At 43.1% G+C, this 14534-nt stretch overlaps 10 non-coding genes across 10 annotated transcripts; all 10 read left to right on the plus strand.

Annotated features, from left to right (window-relative positions):
* Positions 1 to 315: 315 nt before the first annotated feature.
* Positions 316 to 388, plus strand: trnaf-gaa (transfer RNA phenylalanine (anticodon GAA)). The gene has a single exon. It is a non-coding gene; the product is annotated as a tRNA-Phe (tRNA).
* Positions 389 to 1410: 1022 nt separating this feature from the next.
* trnaf-gaa (transfer RNA phenylalanine (anticodon GAA)) lies at positions 1411 to 1483 on the plus strand. Its single transcript has one exon. It is a non-coding gene; the product is annotated as a tRNA-Phe (tRNA).
* A 601-nt stretch (positions 1484 to 2084) lies between these two features.
* trnaf-gaa (transfer RNA phenylalanine (anticodon GAA)) lies at positions 2085 to 2157 on the plus strand. Its single transcript has one exon. It is a non-coding gene; the product is annotated as a tRNA-Phe (tRNA).
* Positions 2158 to 2758: 601 nt separating this feature from the next.
* Positions 2759 to 2831, plus strand: trnaf-gaa (transfer RNA phenylalanine (anticodon GAA)). The gene has a single exon. It is a non-coding gene; the product is annotated as a tRNA-Phe (tRNA).
* A 1696-nt stretch (positions 2832 to 4527) lies between these two features.
* trnaf-gaa (transfer RNA phenylalanine (anticodon GAA)) lies at positions 4528 to 4600 on the plus strand. Its single transcript has one exon. It is a non-coding gene; the product is annotated as a tRNA-Phe (tRNA).
* A 2371-nt stretch (positions 4601 to 6971) lies between these two features.
* Positions 6972 to 7044, plus strand: trnaf-gaa (transfer RNA phenylalanine (anticodon GAA)). Its single transcript has one exon. It is a non-coding gene; the product is annotated as a tRNA-Phe (tRNA).
* A 3464-nt stretch (positions 7045 to 10508) lies between these two features.
* On the plus strand, positions 10509 to 10581 carry trnaf-gaa (transfer RNA phenylalanine (anticodon GAA)). The gene has a single exon. It is a non-coding gene; the product is annotated as a tRNA-Phe (tRNA).
* A 1023-nt stretch (positions 10582 to 11604) lies between these two features.
* trnaf-gaa (transfer RNA phenylalanine (anticodon GAA)) lies at positions 11605 to 11677 on the plus strand. Its single transcript has one exon. It is a non-coding gene; the product is annotated as a tRNA-Phe (tRNA).
* A 601-nt stretch (positions 11678 to 12278) lies between these two features.
* On the plus strand, positions 12279 to 12351 carry trnaf-gaa (transfer RNA phenylalanine (anticodon GAA)). The gene has a single exon. It is a non-coding gene; the product is annotated as a tRNA-Phe (tRNA).
* A 1030-nt stretch (positions 12352 to 13381) lies between these two features.
* trnaf-gaa (transfer RNA phenylalanine (anticodon GAA)) lies at positions 13382 to 13454 on the plus strand. Its single transcript has one exon. It is a non-coding gene; the product is annotated as a tRNA-Phe (tRNA).
* Positions 13455 to 14534: the final 1080 nt, after the last annotated feature.

Genomic DNA, 14534 nt, shown 5'->3' on the forward strand with positions numbered 1-14534 from the left:
CAAAGAATTTGAGCTAATTCCCCAGCCGTTTGGAATTTCCTCAAGAAGCAACCAAGAGGGTCCAGTCTTGTCAATCTATGCTGTTGGTTGATTTGTTAGTTTAGGCGCCAACACTTGCAGAGGTTCGGTGCATATCAACAATTGCACCCAATATCTAGTGGAAGGTTAGCTCAGTTGGTTAGAGTGTGGTGCAAATAATGCCAAGGTTATGGGTTCGATCCCCATATTGGCAATTATGTACATTTTGAGTGTCAAAATTATGAATCACATGCATGTGAATTGTCAAGGGTGCTACAGAATCAAGTTGAGTGAATTGCCGAAATAGCTCAGTTGGGAGAGCGTTAGACTGAAGATCTAAAGGTCCCTGGTTCGATCCCTGGTTTCGGCATCTGTATGTGTTCTTTCTTTATGCTCTGGCTTCAAGGAAACTATCCACAGCTTTGTCTGTGGGCCTCAATGGTGTGTGCTACGCTGCTCTTCTGAAAGAAAGTAATGTCTTGCTTTTATATCTGACATTTTGACATCGGTGTTACAGGAAAGTTGCTTGTCATTGTTACATGACAGTAGGTTGTCGTAAGACAAGGCTGCATGAAGTGTGAACTGGAGCTTTCTTGGACCCACAAAAAAAAATGTTTTGGGGGAATGAGGGAATCGATCCCACTACCTATAGCATGCTAAGCAAAAACAATACCAATTGATCAAATTTCCCAGCTGTTTGAAATTGCCACAAGGAGCAACCAAGAGTGTCCAGTCTTGTCAGGCTATGCTGTTGGTGGACTTGTTAGTTTGCGCTCCAGCACTTGCAGAGGCTCATCTCAACAATTGTGCTCTGTAGCCAGCGGACGGTTATCTCAGTTGGTTAGAGTGTGTGATACGCTGCTCTCTGAAAGTAAGTAATGTCTTGCTCTGTCATCTGACATCAGTGTTACATGAGAGTTGCTTGTCATTTTTACATGACAGTTTCATGTCATTGTTTACATGACAGTAGGGTGTCGTAAGACAAGGCTGCATGAAGTGTGAACTGGAGTTTTCTTGGATCCATAAAATAATGTGCTTTTGGAGAATGCGGGCATCGATCCAACTACCTCAGGGATGCAAAGAATTTGAGCTAATTCCCCAGCCGTTTGGAATTTCCTCAAGAAGCAACCAAGAGGGTCCAGTCTTGTCAATCTATGCTGTTGGTTGATTTGTTAGTTTAGGCGCCAGCACTTGCAGAGGTTCGGTGCATATCAACAATTGCACCCAATATCTAGTGGAAGGTTAGCTCAGTTGGTTAGAGTGTGGTGCAAATAATGCCAAGGTTATGGGTTCGATCTCCATACTGGCAATTATGTACATTTTGAGTGTCAAAATTATGAGTCACATGCATGTGAATTGTCAAGGGTGCCACAGAATTAAGTTGAGTGAATTGCCGAAATAGCTCAGTTGGGAGAGCGTTAGACTGAAGATCTAAAGGTCCCTGGTTCGATCCCTGGTTTCGGCATCTGTATGTGTTCTTTCTTTATGCTTTGGCTTCAAGGAAACTATCCACAGCTTTGTTTGTGGGCCTCAATGGTGTGTGCTACGCTGCTCCTCTTAAAGTAAGTAATATCTTGCTTTTTCATCTGACATTTTGACATCAGTGTTACAGGAAAGTTGCTTGTCATTGTTACATGACAGTAGGTTGTCGTAAGACAAGGCTGCATGAAGTGTGAACTGGAGTTTTCTTGGATCCATAAAATAATGTGCTTTTGGAGAATGCGGGCATCGATCCAACTACCTCAGGGATGCAAAGAATTTGAGCTAATTCCCCAGCCGTTTGGAATTTCCTCAAGAAGCAACCAAGAGGGTCCAGTCTTGTCAATCTATGCTGTTGGTTGATTTGTTAGTTTAGGCGCCAGCACTTGCAGAGGTTCGGTGCATATCAACAATTGCACCCAATATCTAGTGGAAGGTTAGCTCAGTTGGTTAGAGTGTGGTGCAAATAATGCCAAGTTTATGGGTTCGATCCCCATACTGGCAATTATGTACATTTTGAGTGTCAAAATTATGAGTCACATGCATGTAAATTGTCAAGGGTGCCACAGAATTAAGTTGAGTGAATTGCCGAAATAGCTCAGTTGGGAGAGCGTTAGACTGAAGATCTAAAGGTCCCTGGTTCGATCCCTGGTTTCGGCATCTGTATGTGTTCTTTCTTTATGCTTTGGCTTCAAGGAAACTATCCACAGCTTTGTTTGTGGGCCTCAATGGTGTGTGCTACGCTGCTCCTCTTAAAGTAAGTAATATCTTGCTTTTTCATCTGACATTTTGACATCAGTGTTACAGGAAAGTTGCTTGTCATTGTTACATGACAGTAGGTTGTCGTAAGACAAGGCTGCATGAAGTGTGAACTGGAGTTTTCTTGGATCCATAAAATAATGTGCTTTTGGAGAATGCAGGCATCGATCCAACTACCTCAGGGATGCAAAGAATTTGAGCTAATTCCCCAGCCGTTTGGAATTTCCTCAAGAAGCAACCAAGAGGGTCCAGTCTTGTCAATCTATGCTGTTGGTTGATTTGTTAGTTTAGGCGCCAGCACTTGCAGAGGTTCGGTGCATATCAACAATTGCACCCAATATCTAGTGGAAGGTTAGCTCAGTTGGTTAGAGTGTGGTGCAAATAATGCCAAGGTTATGGGTTCGATCCCCTTATTGGCAATTATGTACATTTTGAGTGTCAAAATTATGAATCACATGCATGTGAATTGTCAAGGGTGCTACAGAATCAAGTTGAGTGAATTGCCGAAATAGCTCAGTTGGGAGAGCGTTAGACTGAAGATCTAAAGGTCCCTGGTTCGATCCCTGGTTTCGGCATCTGTATGTGTTCTTTCTTTATGCTCTGGCTTCAAGGAAACTATCCACAGCTTTGTCTGTGGGCCTCAATGGTGTGTGCTACGCTGCTCTTCTGAAAGAAAGTAATGTCTTGCTTTTATATCTGACATTTTGACATCGGTGTTACAGGAAAGTTGCTTGTCATTGTTACATGACAGTAGGTTGTCGTAAGACAAGGCTGCATGAAGTGTGAACTGGAGCTTTCTTGGACCCACAAAAAAAATTGTTTTGGGGGAATGCGGGAATCGATCCCACTACCTATAGCATGCTAAGCAAAAACAATACCAATTGATCAAATTTCCCAGCTGTTTGAAATTGCCACAAGGAGCAACCAAGAGTGTCCAGTCTTGTCAGGCTATGCTGTTGGTGGACTTGTTAGTTTGCGCTCCAGCACTTGCAGAGGCTCATCTCAACAATTGTGCTCTGTAGCCAGCGGACGGTTATCTCAGTTGGTTAGAGTGTGTGATACGCTGCTCTCTGAAAGTAAGTAATGTCTTGCTCTGTCATCTGACATCAGTGTTACATGAGAGTTGCTTGTCATTTTTACATGACAGTTTCATGTCATTGTTTACATGACAGTAGGGTGTCGTAAGACAAGGCTGCATGAAGTGTGAACTGGAGTTTTCTTGGATCCATAAAATAATGTGCTTTTGGAGAATGCGGGCATCGATCCAACTACCTCAGGGATGCAAAGAATTTGAGCTAATTCCCCAGCCGTTTGGAATTTCCTCAAGAAGCAACCAAGAGGGTCCAGTCTTGTCAATCTATGCTGTTGGTTGATTTGTTAGTTTAGGCGCCAGCACTTGCAGAGGTTCGGTGCATATCAACAATTGCACCCAATATCTAGTGGAAGGTTAGCTCAGCTGGTTAGAGTGTGGTGCAAATAATGCCAAGGTTATGGGTTCGATCTCCATACTGGCAATTATGTACATTTTGAGTGTCAAAATTATGAGTCACATGCATGTGAATTGTCAAGGGTGCCACAGAATTAAGTTGAGTGAATTGCCGAAATAGCTCATTTGGGAGAGCGTTAGACTGAAGATCTAAAGGTCCCTGGTTCGATCCCTGGTTTCGGCATCTGTATGTGTTCTTTCTTTATGCTTTGGCTTCAAGGAAACTATCCACAGCTTTGTTTGTGGGCCTCAATGGTGTGTGCTACGCTGCTCCTCTTAAAGTAAGTAATATCTTGCTTTTTCATCTGACATTTTGACATCAGTGTTACAGGAAAGTTGCTTGTCATTGTTACATGACAGTAGGTTGTCGTAAGACAAGGCTGCATGAAGTGTGAACTGGAGTTTTCTTGGATCCATAAAATAATGTGCTTTTGGAGAATGCGGGCATCGATCCAACTACCTCAGGGATGCAAAGAATTTGAGCTAATTCCCCAGCCGTTTGGAATTTCCTCAAGAAGCAACCAAGAGGGTCCAGTCTTGTCAATCTATGCTGTTGGTTGATTTGTTAGTTTAGGCGCCAGCACTTGCAGAGGTTCGGTGCATATCAACAATTGCACCCAATATCTAGTGGAAGGTTAGCTCAGTTGGTTAGAGTGTGGTGCAAATAATGCCAAGGTTATGGGTTCGATCTCCATACTGGCAATTATGTACATTTTGAGTGTCAAAATTATGAGTCACATGCATGTGAATTGTCAAGGGTGCCACAGAATTAAGTTGAGTGAATTGCCGAAATAGCTCAGTTGGGAGAGCGTTAGACTGAAGATCTAAAGGTCCCTGGTTCGATCCCTGGTTTCGGCATCTGTATGTGTTCTTTCTTTATGCTTTGGCTTCAAGGAAACTATCCACAGCTTTGTTTGTGGGCCTCAATGGTGTGTGCTACGCTGCTCCTCTTAAAGTAAGTAATATCTTGCTTTTTCATCTGACATTTTGACATCAGTGTTACAGGAAAGTTGCTTGTCATTGTTACATGACAGTAGGTTGTCGTAAGACAAGGCTGCATGAAGTGTGAACTGGAGTTTTCTTGGATCCATAAAATAATGTGCTTTTGGAGAATGCGGGCATCGATCCAACTACCTCAGGGATGCAAAGAATTTGAGCTAATTCCCCAGCCGTTTGGAATTTCCTCAAGAAGCAACCAAGAGGGTCCAGTCTTGTCAATCTATGCTGTTGGTTGATTTGTTAGTTTAGGCGCCAGCACTTGCAGAGGTTCGGTGCATATCAACAATTGCACCCAATATCTAGTGGAAGGTTAGCTCAGTTGGTTAGAGTGTGGTGTAAATAATGCCAAGGTTATGGGTTCGATCCCCATACTGGCAATTATGTACATTTTGAGTGTCAAAATTATGAGTCACATGCATGTGAATTGTCAAGGGTGCCACAGAATTAAGTTGAGTGAATTGCCGAAATAGCTCATTTGGGAGAGCGTTAGACTGAAGATCTAAAGGTCCCTGGTTCGATCCCTGGTTTCGGCATCTGTATGTGTTCTTTCTTTATGCTCTGGCTTCAAGGAAACTATCCACAGCTTTGTCTGTGGGCCTCAATGGTGTGTGCTACGCTGCTCTTCTGAAAGAAAGTAATGTCTTGCTTTTATATCTGACATTTTGACATCGGTGTTACAGGAAAGTTGCTTGTCATTGTTACATGACAGTAGGTTGTCGTAAGACAAGGCTGCATGAAGTGTGAACTGGAGCTTTCTTGGACCCACAAAAAAAATTGTTTTGGGGGAATGCGGGAATCGATCCCACTACCTATAGCATGCTAATCAAAAACAATACCAATTGATCAAATTTCCCAGCTGTTTGAAATTGCCACAAGGAGCAACCAAGAGTGTCCAGTCTTGTCAGGCTATGCTGTTGGTGGACTTGTTAGTTTGCGCTCCAGCACTTGCAGAGGCTCATCTCAACAATTGTGCTCTGTAGCCAGCGGACGGTTATCTCAGTTGGTTAGAGTGTGTGATACGCTGCTCTCTGAAAGTAAGTAATGTCTTGCTCTGTCATCTGACATTGTGACATCAGTGTTACATGAGAGTTGCTTGTCATTTTTACATGACAGTTTCATGTCATTGTTTACATGACAGTAGGTTGTCGTAAGACAAGGCTGCATGAAGTGTGAACTGGAGTTTTCTTGGATCCATAAAATAATGTGCTTTTGGAGAATGCGGGCATCGATCCAACTACCTCAGGGATGCAAAGAATTTGAGCTAATTCCCCAGGCGTTTGGAATTTCCTCAAGAAGCAACCAAGAGGGTCCAGTCTTGTCAATCTATGCTGTTGGTTGATTTGTTAGTTTAGGCGCCAGCACTTGCAGAGGTTCGGTGCATATCAACAATTGCACCCAATATCTAGTGGAAGGTTAGCTCAGTTGGTTAGAGTGTGGTGCAAATAATGCCAAGGTTATGGGTTCGATCCCCATACTGGCAATTATGTAAATTTTGAGTGTCAAAATTATGAGTCACATGCATGTGAATTGTCAAGGGTGCCACAGAATTAAGTTGAGTGAATTGCCGAAATAGCTCAGTTGGGAGAGCGTTAGACTGAAGATCTAAAGGTCCCTGGTTTGATCCCTGGTTTCGGCATCTGTATGTGTTCTTGCTTTGGCTTCAAGGAAACTATCCACAGCTTTGTTTGTGGGCCTCAATGGTGTGTGCTACGCTGCTCCTCTTAAAGTAAGTAATATCTTGCTTTTTCAGCTGACATTTTGACATCAGTGTTACAGGAAAGTTGCTTGTCATTGTTACATGACAGTAGGTTGTCGTAAGACAAGGCTGCATGAAGTGTGAACTGGAGTTTTCTTGGATCCATAAAATAATGTGCTTTTGGAGAATGCAGGCATCGATCCAACTACCTCAGGGATGCAAAGAATTTGAGCTAATTCCCCAGCCGTTTGGAATTTCCTCAAGAAGCAACCAAGAGGGTCCAGTCTTGTCAGTCTATGCTGTTGGTTGATTTGTTAGTTTAGGCGCCAGCACTTGCAGAGGTTCGGTGCATATCAACAATTGCACCCAATAACTAGTGGAAGGTTAGCTCAGTTGCTTAGAGTGTGGTGCAAATAATGCCAAGGTTATGGGTTCGATCGCCATACTGGCAATTATGTACATTTTGAATGTCAAAATTATGAATCACATGCATGTGAATTGTCAAGGGTGCTACAGAATCAAGTTGAGTGAATTGCCGAAATAGCTCAGTTGGGAGAGCGTTAGACTGAAGATCTAAAGGTTCCTGGTTCGATCCCTGGTTTCGGCATCTGTATGTGTTCTTTCTTTATGCTCTGGCTTCAAGGAAACTATCCACAGCTTTGTCTGTGGGCCTCAATGGTGTGTGCTACGCTGCTCTTCTGAAAGAAAGTAATGTCTTGCTTTTATATCTGACATTTTGACATCGGTGTTACAGGAAAGTTGCTTGTCATTGTTACATGACAGTAGGTTGTCGTAAGACAAGGCTGCATGAAGTGTGAACTGGAGCTTTCTTGGACCCACAAAAAAAATTGTTTTGGGGGAATGCGGGAATCGATCCCACTACCTATAGCATGCTAAGCAAAAACAATACCAATTGATCAAATTTCCCAGCTGTTTGAAATTGCCACAAGGAGCAACCAAGAGTGTCCAGTCTTGTCAGGCTATGCTGTTGGTGGACTTGTTAGTTTGCGCTCCAGCACTTGCAGAGGCTCATCTCAACAATTGTGCTCTGTAGCCAGCGGACGGTTATCTCAGTTGGTTAGAGTGTGTGATACGCTGCTCTCTGAAAGTAAGTAATGTCTTGCTCTGTCATCTGACATCAGTGTTACATGAGAGTTGCTTGTCATTTTTACATGACAGTTTCATGTCATTGTTTACATGACAGTAGGTTGTCGTAAGACAAGGCTGCATGAAGTGTGAACTGGAGTTTTCTTGGATCCATAAAATAATGTGCTTTTGGAGAATGCGGGCATCGATCCAACTACCTCAGGGTTGCAAAGAATTTGAGCTAATTCCCCAGCCGTTTGGAATTTCCTCAAGAAGCAACCAAGAGGGTCCAGTCTTGTCAATCTATGCTGTTGGTTGATTTGTTAGTTTAGGCGCCAGCACTTGCAGAGGTTCGGTGCATATCAACAATTGCACCCAATATCTAGTGGAAGGTTAGCTCAGTTGGTTAGAGTGTGGTGCAAATAATGCCAAGGTTATGGGTTCGATCTCCATACTGGCAATTATGTACATTTTGAGTGTCAAAATTATGAGTCACATGCATGTGAATTGTCAAGGGTGCCACAGAATTAAGTTGAGTGAATTTCCGAAATAGCTCAGTTGGGAGAGCGTTAGACTGAAGATCTAAAGGTCCCTGGTTCGATCCCTGGTTTCGGCATCTGTATGTGTTCTTTCTTTATGCTTTGGCTTCAAGGAAACTATCCACAGCTTTGTTTGTGGGCCTCAATGGTGTGTGCTACGCTGCTCCTCTTAAAGTAAGTAATATCTTGCTTTTTCATCTGACATTTTGACATCAGTGTTACAGGAAAGTTGCTTGTCATTGTTACATGACAGTAGGTTGTCGTGAGACAAGGCTGCATGAAGTGTGAACTGGAGTTTTCTTGGATCCATAAAATAATGTGCTTTTGGAGAATGCGGGCATCGATCCAACTACCTCAGGGATGCAAAGAATTTGAGCTAATTCCCCAGCCGTTTGGAATTTCCTCAAGAAGCAACCAAGAGGGTCCAGTCTTGTCAATCTATGCTGTTGGTTGATTTGTTAGTTTAGGCGCCAGCACTTGCAGAGGTTCGGTGCATATCAACAATTGCACCCAATATCTAGTGGAAGGTTAGCTCAGTTGGTTAGAGTGTGGTGCAAATAATGCCAAGGTTATGGGTTCGATCCCCATACTGGCAATTATGTACATTTTGAGTGTCAAAATTATGAGTCACATGCATGTGAATTGTCAAGGGTGCCACAGAATTAAGTTGAGTGAATTGCCGAAATAGCTCAGTTGGGAGAGCGCTAGACTGAAGATCTAAAGGTCCCTTGTTCGATCCCTGGTTTCGGCATCTGTATGTGTTCTTTCTTTATGCTTTGGCTTCAAGGAAACTATCCACAGCTTTGTTTGTGGGCCTCAATGGTGTGTGCTACGCTGCTCCTCTTAAAGTAAGTAATATCTAGCTTTTTCATCTGACATTTTGACATCAGTGTTACAGGAAAGTTGCTTGTCATTGTTACATGACAGTAGGTTGTCGTAAGACAAGGCTGCATGAAGTGTGAACTGGAGTTTTCTTGGATCCATAAAATAATGTGCTTTTGGAGAATGCAGGCATCGATCCAACTACCTCAGGGATGCAAAGAATTTGAGCTAATTCCCCAGCCGTTTGGAATTTCCTCAAGAAGCAACCAAGAGGGTCCAGTCTTGTCAGTCTATGCTGTTGGTTGATTTGTTAGTTTAGGCGCCAGCACTTGCAGAGGTTCGGTGCATATCAACAATTGCACCCAATAACTAGTGGAAGGTTAGCTCAGTTGGTTAGAGTGTGGTGCAAATAATGCCAAGGTTATGGGTTCGATCCCCATACTGGCAATTATGTACATTTTGATTGTCAAAATTATGAATCACATGCATGTGAATTGTCAAGGGTGCTACAGAATCAAGTTGAGTGAATTGCCGAAATAGCTCAGTTGGAAAGCGTTAGACTGAAGATCTAAAGGTTCCTGGTTCGATCCCTGGTTTCGGCCTCTGTATGTGTTCTTTCTTTATGCTCTGGCTTCAAGGAAACTATCCACAGCTTTGTCTGTGGGCCTCAATGGTGTGTGCTACGCTGCTCTTCTGAAAGAAAGTAATGTCTTGCTTTTATATCTGACATTTTGACATCGGTGTTACAGGAAAGTTGCTTGTCATTGTTACATGACAGTAGGTTGTCGTAAGACAAGGCTGCATGAAGTGTGAACTGGAGCTTTCTTGGACCCACAAAAAAAATTGTTTTGGGGGAATGCGGGAATCGATCCCACTACCTATAGCATGCTAAGCAAAAACAATACCAATTGATCAAATTTCCCAGCTGTTTGAAATTGCCACAAGGAGCAACCAAGAGTGTCCAGTCTTGTCAGGCTATGCTGTTGGTGGACTTGTTAGTTTGCGCTCCAGCACTTGCAGAGGCTCATCTCAACAATTGTGCTCTGTAGCCAGCGGACGGTTATCTCAGTTGGTTAGAGTGTGTGATACGCTGCTCTCTGAAAGTAAGTAATGTCTTGCTCTGTCATCTGACATCAGTGTTACATGAGAGTTGCTTGTCATTTTTACATGACAGTTTCATGTCATTGTTTACATGACAGTAGGTTGTCGTAAGACAAGGCTGCATGAAGTGTGAACTGGAGTTTTCTTGGATCCATAAAATAATGTGCTTTTGGAGAATGCGGGCATCGATCCAACTACCTCAGGGTTGCAAAGAATTTGAGCTAATTCCCCAGCCGTTTGGAATTTCCTCAAGAAGCAACCAAGAGGGTCCAGTCTTGTCAATCTATGCTGTTGGTTGATTTGTTAGTTTAGGCGCCAGCACTTGCAGAGGTTCGGTGCATATCAACAATTGCACCCAATATCTAGTGGAAGGTTAGCTCAGTTGGTTAGAGTGTGGTGCAAATAATGCCAAGGTTATGGGTTCGATCCCCATATTGGCAATTATGTACATTTTGAGTGTCAAAATTATGAATCACATGCATGTGAATTGTCAAGGGTGCTACAGAATCAAGTTGAGTGAATTGCCGAAATAGCTCAGTTGGGAGAGCGTTAGACTGAAGATCTAAAGGTCCCTGGTTCGATCCCTGGTTTCGGCATCTGTATGTGTTCTTTCTTTATGCTCTGGCTTCAAGGAAACTATCCACAGCTTTGTCTGTGGGCCTCAATGGTGTGTGCTACGCTGCTCTTCTGAAAGAAAGTAATGTCTTGCTTTTATATCTGACATTTTGACATCGGTGTTACAGGAAAGTTGCTTGTCATTGTTACATGACAGTAGGTTGTCGTAAGACAAGGCTGCATGAAGTGTGAACTGGAGCTTTCTTGGACCCACAAAAAAAATTGTTTTGGGGGAATGCGGGAATCGATCCCACTACCTATAGCATGCTAAGCAAAAACAATACCAATTGATCAAATTTCCCAGCTGTTTGAAATTGCCACAAGGAGCAACCAAGAGTGTCCAGTCTTGTCAGGCTATGCTGTTGGTGGACTTGTTAGTTTGCGCTCCAGCACTTGCAGAGGCTCATCTCAACAATTGTGCTCTGTAGCCAGCGGACGGTTATCTCAGTTGGTTAGAGTGTGTGATACGCTGCTCTCTGAAAGTAAGTAATGTCTTGCTCTGTCATCTGACATCAGTGTTACATGAGAGTTGCTTGTCATTTTTACATGACAGTTTCATGTCAGTGTTTACATGACAGTAGGTTGTCGTAAGACAAGGCTGCATGAAGTGTGAACTGGAGTTTTCTTGGATCCATAAAATAATGTGCTTTTGGAGAATGCGGGCATCGATCCAACTACCTCAGGGATTGCAAAGAATTTGAGCTAATTCCCCAGCCGTTTGGAATTTCCTCAAGAAGCAACCAAGAGGGTCCAGTCTTGTCAATCTATGCTGTTGGTTGATTTGTTAGTTTAGGCGCCAGCACTTGCAGAGGTTCGGTGCATATCAACAATTGCACCCAATATCTAGTGGAAGGTTAGCTCAGTTGGTTAGAGTGTGGTGCAAATAATGCCAAGGTTATGGGTTCGATCCCCATACTGGCAATTATGTACATTTTGAGTGTCAAAATTATGAGTCACATGCATGTGAATTGTCAAGGGTGCCACAGAATTAAGTTGAGTGAATTGCCGAAATAGCTCAGTTGGGAGAGCGTTAGACTGAAGATCTAAAGGTCCCTGGTTCGATCCCTGGTTTCGGCATCTGTATGTGTTCTTTCTTTATGCTTTGGCTTCAAGGAAACTATCCACAGCTTTGTTTGTGGGCCTCAATGGTGTGTGCTACGCTGCTCCTCTTAAAGTAAGTAATATCTTGCTTTTTCATCTGACATTTTGACATCAGTGTTACAGGAAAGTTGCTTGTCATTGTTACATGACAGTAGGTTGTCGTAAGACAAGGCTGCATGAAGTGTGAACTGGAGTTTTCTTGGATCCATAAAATAATGTGCTTTTGGAGAATGCAGGCATCGATCCAACTACCTCAGGGATGCAAAGAATTTGAGCTAATTCCCCAGCCGTTTGGAATTTCCTCAAGAAGCAACCAAGAGGGTCCAGTCTTGTCAGTCTATGCTGTTGGTTGATTTGTTAGTTTAGGCGCCAGCACTTGCAGAGGTTCGGTGCATATCAACAATTGCACCCAATAACTAGTGAAAGGTTAGCTCAGTTGGTTAGAGTGTGGTGCAAATAATGCCAAGGTTATGGGTTCGATCCCCATACTGGCAATTATGTACATTTTGAGTGTCAAAATTATGAATCACATGCATGTGAATTGTCAAGGGTGCTACAGAATCAAGTTGAGTGAATTGCCGACATAGCTCAGTTGGGAGAGCGTTAGACTGAAGATCTAAAGGTCCCTGGTTCGATCCCTGGTTTCGGCATCTGTATGTGTTCTTTCTTTATGCTCTGGCTTCAAGGAAACTATCCACAGCTTTGTCTGTGGGCCTCAATGGTGTGTGCTACGCTGCTCTTCTCAAAGAAAGTAATGTCTTGCTTTTATATCTGACATTTTGACATCGGTGTTACAGGAAAGTTGCTTGTCATTGTTACATGACAGTAGGTTGTCGTAAGACAAGGCTGCATGAAGTGTGAACTGGAGCTTTCTTGGACCCACAAAAAAAATTGTTTTGGGGGAATGCGGGAATCGATCCCACTACCTATAGCATGCTAAGCAAAAACAATACCAATTGATCAAATTTCCCAGCTGTTTGAAATTGCCACAAGGAGCGACCAAGAGTGTCCAGTCTTGTCAGGCTATGCTGTTGGTAGACTTGTTAGTTTGCGCTCCAGCACTTGCAGAGGCTCATCTCAACAATTGTGCTCTGTAGCCAGCGGACGGTTATCTCAGTTGGTTAGAGTGTGTGATACGCTGCTCTCTGAAAGTAAGTAATGTCTTGCTCTGTCATCTGACATTGTGACATCAGTGTTACATGAGAGTTGCTTGTCATTTTTACATGACAGTTTCATGTCATTGTTTACATGACAGTAGGTTGTCGTAAGACAAGGCTGCATGAAGTGTGAACTGGAGTTTTCTTGGATCCATAACATAATGTGCTTTTGGAGAATGCGGGCATCGATCCAACTACCTCAGGGATGCAAAGAATTTGAGCTAATTCCCCAGCCGTTTGGAATTTCCTCAAGAAGCAACCAAGAGGGTCCAGTCTTGTCAATCTATGCTGTTGGTTGATTTGTTAGTTTAGGCGCCAGCACTTGCAGAGGTTCGGTGCATATCAACAATTGCACCCAATATCTAGTGGAAGGTTAGCTCAGTTGGTTAGAGTGTGGTGCAAATAATGCCAAGGTTATGGGTTCGATCCCCATACTGGCAATTATGTACATTTTGAGTGTCAAAATTATGAGTCACATGCATGTGAATTGTCAAGGGTGCCACAGAATTAAGTTGAGTGAATTGCCGAAATAGCTCAGTTGGGAGAGCGTTAGACTGAAGATCTAAAGGTCCCTGGTTCGATCCCTGGTTTCGGCATCTGTATGTGTTCTTTCTTTATGCTTTGGCTTCAAGGAAACTATCCACAGCTTTGTTTGTGGGCCTCAATGGTGTGTGCTACGCTGCTCCTCTTAAAGTAAGTAATATCTTGCTTTTTCATCTGACATTTTGACATCAGTGTTACAGGAAAGTTGCTTGTCATTGTTACATGACAGTAGGTTGTCGTAAGACAAGGCTGCATGAAGTGTGAACTGGAGTTTTCTTGGATCCATAAAATAATGTGCTTTTGGAGAATGCAGGCATCGATCCAACTACCTCAGGGATGCAAAGAATTTGAGCTAATTCCCCAGCCGTTTGGAATTTCCTCAAGAAGCAACCAAGAGGGTCCAGTCTTGTCAGTCTATGCTGTTGGTTGATTTGTTAGTTTAGGCGCCAGCACTTGCAGAGGTTCGGTGCATATCAACAATTGCACCCAATATCTAGTGGAAGGTTAGCTCAGTTGGTTAGAGTGTGGTGCAAATAATGCCAAGGTTATGGGTTCGATCCCCATATTGGCAATTATGTACATTTTGACTGTCAAAATTATGAGTCACATGCATGTGAATTGTCAAGGGTGCCACAGAATTAGGTTGAGTGAATTGCCGAAATAGCTCAGTTGGGAGAGCGTTAGACTGAAGATTTAAAGGTCCCTGGTTCGATCCCTGGTTTCTGCATCTGTATGTGTTCTTTCTTTATGCTCTGGCTTCAAGGAAACTATCCACAGCTTTGTCTGTGGGCCTCAATGGTGTGTGCTACGCTGCTCTTCTGAAAGTAAGTAATGTCTTGCTTTTATATCTGACATTTTGACATCAGTGTTACAGGAAAGTTGTTGTCATTGTTACATGACAGTAGGTTGTCGTAAGACAAGGCTGCATGAAGTGTGAACTGGAGCTTTCTTGGACCCACAAAAAAATTGTTTTGGGGGAATGCGGGAATCGATCCCACTACCTATAGCATGCTAAGCAAAAACAATACCAATTGATCAAATTTCCCAGCTGTTTGAAATTGCCACAAGGAGCAACCAAGAGTGTCCAGTCTTGTCAGGCTATGCTGTTGGTGGACTTGTTAGTTTGCGCTCCA

This window comes from Oncorhynchus kisutch, unplaced genomic scaffold, assembly GCF_002021735.2.
Source record: "Oncorhynchus kisutch isolate 150728-3 unplaced genomic scaffold, Okis_V2 scaffold731, whole genome shotgun sequence".
In the NCBI taxonomy this organism is placed as follows: Eukaryota; Metazoa; Chordata; class Actinopteri; order Salmoniformes; family Salmonidae; genus Oncorhynchus; species Oncorhynchus kisutch.